A 4,217-nucleotide genomic window follows, 5' to 3' on the forward strand; every position below is an offset into this window, starting at 1 on the left:
TTAATTTAACTTTATTTTTGGGTTCAACTATGAGATTTTATTCTGGGTTTAACTTTACCTTTTTTATTCTGGGTTTAACTACTTTTTTTTAAATCAGGGTTTAACCACGCTGGTGATCTGAGTATAGTCTTTAGGTATCATTTAAAAATACATTAAGGGCATCTGGAAATGGCAATCGATTTATGTGAATATTTCACAACGGTGACATTACGTACAAAGAAATCCTAATGTATAGATAAACTCCTCAGACTAAACTATCGTAGTGTATCACCCGATTCTCCGTTTCAAAAGGAGGCTAGATAGATTCAAGGATGATAGAGTGGTAGTAACTCTCGACAGGAGCTGCCATGTACAGGCCAACCGGCCTATTGCAGACTCCTTATTTTCTTATGTTTCTATGTAGTCAGGAATTTACCCACCTGGATATATATATAGCCAATGAAGAACAATATCATGTTAGTAAGAGAGAGAGTAGGAGTGACGATGGTGAGTAAACATGATGGATGACAGCGACAGAATATCAAATAACAGTTCACTGCCTTCGTGTGCGAATTGCTCTTCCCACGTCAAATGTCAAACTAAAGTGTAGCGGTTGAGGATGTGATCTAGCTTCCTCTCTTGCGATGCTTTGTAAACACAGAGTCTTCTATCGCCGTACTTTCAAAAGAAGGTCGAGAAAATTTATGATGATGATGATAATAATAATAATAATAATAATAATAATAATAATAATAATAATAATAATAATAATAATAATAATAATAATAATAATAAAATAATAATACAAAATCAATAACAATAATATTTAAATAATAACAATAATAATCTCACAGAAACGTAAACTGTACATTCTTCATGCCACTTTTTCACACACTTTATTCAAGATTATTAAAAATATTTCTCCCGCGCCCGCTCATATGTTAAGTTGGATTAGCGTTAGGGTGGTTAATACTTGAGGTGAAATAAACTGGAGGTAATTCTAAGGCGAAATAAACTGGAGGTAATTCTAAGGCGAAATAAACTGGGGGATTAATCTTAAGGTGAAATAAACTGGAGGTAATTCTAAGGCGAAATAAACTGGAGGTAATTCTAAGGCGAAATAAACTGGGGGATTAATCTTAAGGTGAAATAAACTGTGATAGTAATAGGACTAATTTCAAATTATCCGAAAAATATCACATTGTCTAAACTACACCAATTAATGAATTAATATGACCTTCACAATACGAAATAACCCGGACTGATTCACAACGGTAACGCTCTCAACGTATAAGGTGACATCAGCACAAATCCAACAGCTTAGTGTTTAAACAGATGAGAAAAAAACAGATTCGAAACCAAATTTTCTCCCTGACCATCTTTCATTCCCTCACTTCCTCTACCACTTCCTCTTCATGCCTTTTTTTTGTAGTTATGTTTTATGGTGTATTTCCCTTCCCTGTCACATTTATCATTCTATGTACGTCTTACCGGTGTATTTCCCGGCCCTCTCACTTTATCAATCATTCCACACACGCCCTCTCAAAATCATCATTCCACACACACGTCTCATTATGGAATTCCCCGCTCTCTCATCTTTCCCATCCACCAACATTATTAAAAAAGGTAAATCCCATAAGGTTTAAGGGGGGGGCTTTTGGGACAGTGAGAACACATATGAATACGAACATTATTTGTGTGTGTGTGCGTACAAATCATAATAAAAGGGAAGAAACAACAGTAAGAAGAGGAAGGATAAGAAGCGGTAAGAAGGATAAGAAACGGGAAGAACAACAACTATAAAACACACCATCTCAACAATAACAAACCATCACACTCCCTCCTCCTCCTCCTCGTCACCACAACAACCATCACAGTTTTTACTTTCACCTACTGTAATATTTACGAGTACTGGAACTCTGGAACTGCCTCTTAAGGGGGGAGGGGGGGGGAGGTAATACACTCATCTTAACTTTCCAGAATCTTACGTTAATTTCCACAACTGTTTTCCTGATACTTGCGTTTGTCTTTTGTTTTAAGAATATAACACTGTACCTAGAAATACTTGGTCTATGCGCTTCCAGGAATTTATAACTGAATGTGCCTCTGGGGGGGGGGGGAGAATTACTTTGACAAAACTCTTAATAATTTTACAGAACTGGATTTCAAAGTTTGTTGCTATTTATACTTTTAATATAACCCATTTGACACTTATTAGACTTTCGTTCCTACCTTAAAAAAATAATATGGGTCACCTGAAGATTAGCCGCCGCCGCCCCCCCCCCTCCCCCCCCGATTATTTAACCTGATGATTCAACACCCTAACGCTACTGGTTGGGGTAGGGGGGGGTGGTGAATTGGGTAAGATTATGTTTGGATTAGTTTGGTTAGTTTAGGTCTGGTTTAGTTTCGTTAGGTTAGATTAGATGAAGTTAGCGTTAGGTTATGTTAATTACGTTAGGTTAGCATTAGGGTGGTTATTCTTAAGGTGAAATAAGCTGGAAGGACTAATCTTCAGGAATACCAACAACTACTGCAATACTCTGCCAGTAAAAGCTTCACGTTATAAGTTCCAGACCCTCACCGCCTGGGCAGTATCCGAGACAGCTTCCAGGAACTGCTCTCGTCTCTACCTTCCACGAATTCATTGTTTCTGGCAACTCTAACCTAACCTAACCAAATCTAACCAAACCTGACCTAACCTTCCACGAATTCATGGCAATTCTTAACTTCACGAACATTAAAAAGGAGAGGATTACATATTGCTCTTCACCTCCCTCCCTTTTATCCTTCCTGTTCTCTTACATTCCTTCCTCTTCCTTTCCCTTCCAGTTGTGCCTCTCCCTCCTTTCCTTCCATCTCTTCATCCTCCTCCTTTCCCTTGATTCTCTTCTTCTTCTTCTTCCTTGACCTGAACTTGCTAACCTACCTTGATCTTCACCTCCTCCTCCTCCTCCTCCTCCTCCCGTCCTTGCCTCCCCTAGTAGCTGCAACATGACAGATCTAGCACTAACAGATTCACCCCCCCCTCACCGCTCCACCCCCTCCCCCTCACCATCGCCCCCCCTCTCTCATATCGCCCCTCCCTCACCATCGCCTCCTCCCCTCAACCTCCCTCACCATCGCCCCCTCACCCTCCTCACCATCGCCCCCTCCCCTCACCCCTCCCCTCCATCGCCCCCTCCCCTCACACCCTCCCTCACCATCGCCCCCTCCCCCTCACCTCCCCTCACCATCGCCCCCCTCCCCCTCCACCTCCCTCCCCATCGCCCCCTCCCCTCACCCTCCCCACCGCCGCCCAGGGAACCAACACTATCACGCCCTGGGTTGACGGTCGCTTCTCACCTCTGATAACTTATCTGGTAACACGTGACATTTCCACCATCCCCCTCTTCCTCCTCCCTCTTCCCTTACCAAGTGCTATTCCATGACCTCTCCCTCCACCCTTCCTCTTCCCTCCCTCGCCATTAAAACACCTCCTATTTCCCCGGCCTCCATCTTCTCCCTCTATTTATCCATCTTCCCCCCCCCTCCGTCACCTCACCCCATTCCTTCCCCACCTAACCTTTCCCTACCTTCCATTTCACTTACCCCTTCCCTTCCTCACCTCCAACTTATTCCCCTAACCTTTCACCTTCCATTCCTTACCCTTTCTCTACTCCTCCTCCTCCTCTCTTCTTACCCCCTCCCCCCCCTCTCCTCACCCCCATTTCCTTCCCACCAAACCTTTCCTACCTTCCATTACTTACCCCTTTCTCTCTTCCTCCTTCTCTTCCCCTCTCCTCTCCGCCTTGAATATTTTTGGTCAAGGAAGACACTTAAATGTCAACAGTGCTCACCTCCTCCTCCAGTGAACGATGAAACGCCCAGATATATTTACCGAAACCTAATGAAACACGTGAAACAGCTACCACAGTTGGATGAAACACGTGAAACAGCTACCACAGTTGGATGAAACACGTGAAACAGCTACCACAGTTGGATGAAACACGTGAAACAGCTACCACAGTTGGATGAAACACGTGAAACAGCTACCACAGTTGGATGAAACACGTGAAACAGCTACCACAGTTGGATGAAACACGTGAAACAGCTACCACAGTTGTATGAAACACGTGAAACATCTACCACAGTTGGATGAAACACGTGAAACAGCTACCACAGTTGGAAGAAACACGTGAAACAGCTACCACAGTTGGATGAAACACGTGAAACATCTACCACAGTTGGATGAAACA

At 42.9% G+C, this 4,217-nt stretch overlaps 1 protein-coding gene across 1 annotated transcript in view; it reads left to right on the forward strand.

Moving 5' to 3' along the window:
- LOC121862037 (proline-rich protein 2-like) overlaps positions 1-4,217 on the forward strand; it is an 8,464-nt gene that overhangs the window by 3,803 nt on the left and 444 nt on the right. The gene's annotated exons all lie outside the window — the stretch shown is intronic.

The sequence above is a fragment of the Homarus americanus genome, unplaced genomic scaffold (assembly GCF_018991925.1).
Source record: "Homarus americanus isolate GMGI-L3 unplaced genomic scaffold, GMGI_Hamer_2.0 scaffold25013, whole genome shotgun sequence".
NCBI lineage: Eukaryota > Metazoa > Arthropoda > Malacostraca > Decapoda > Nephropidae > Homarus > Homarus americanus.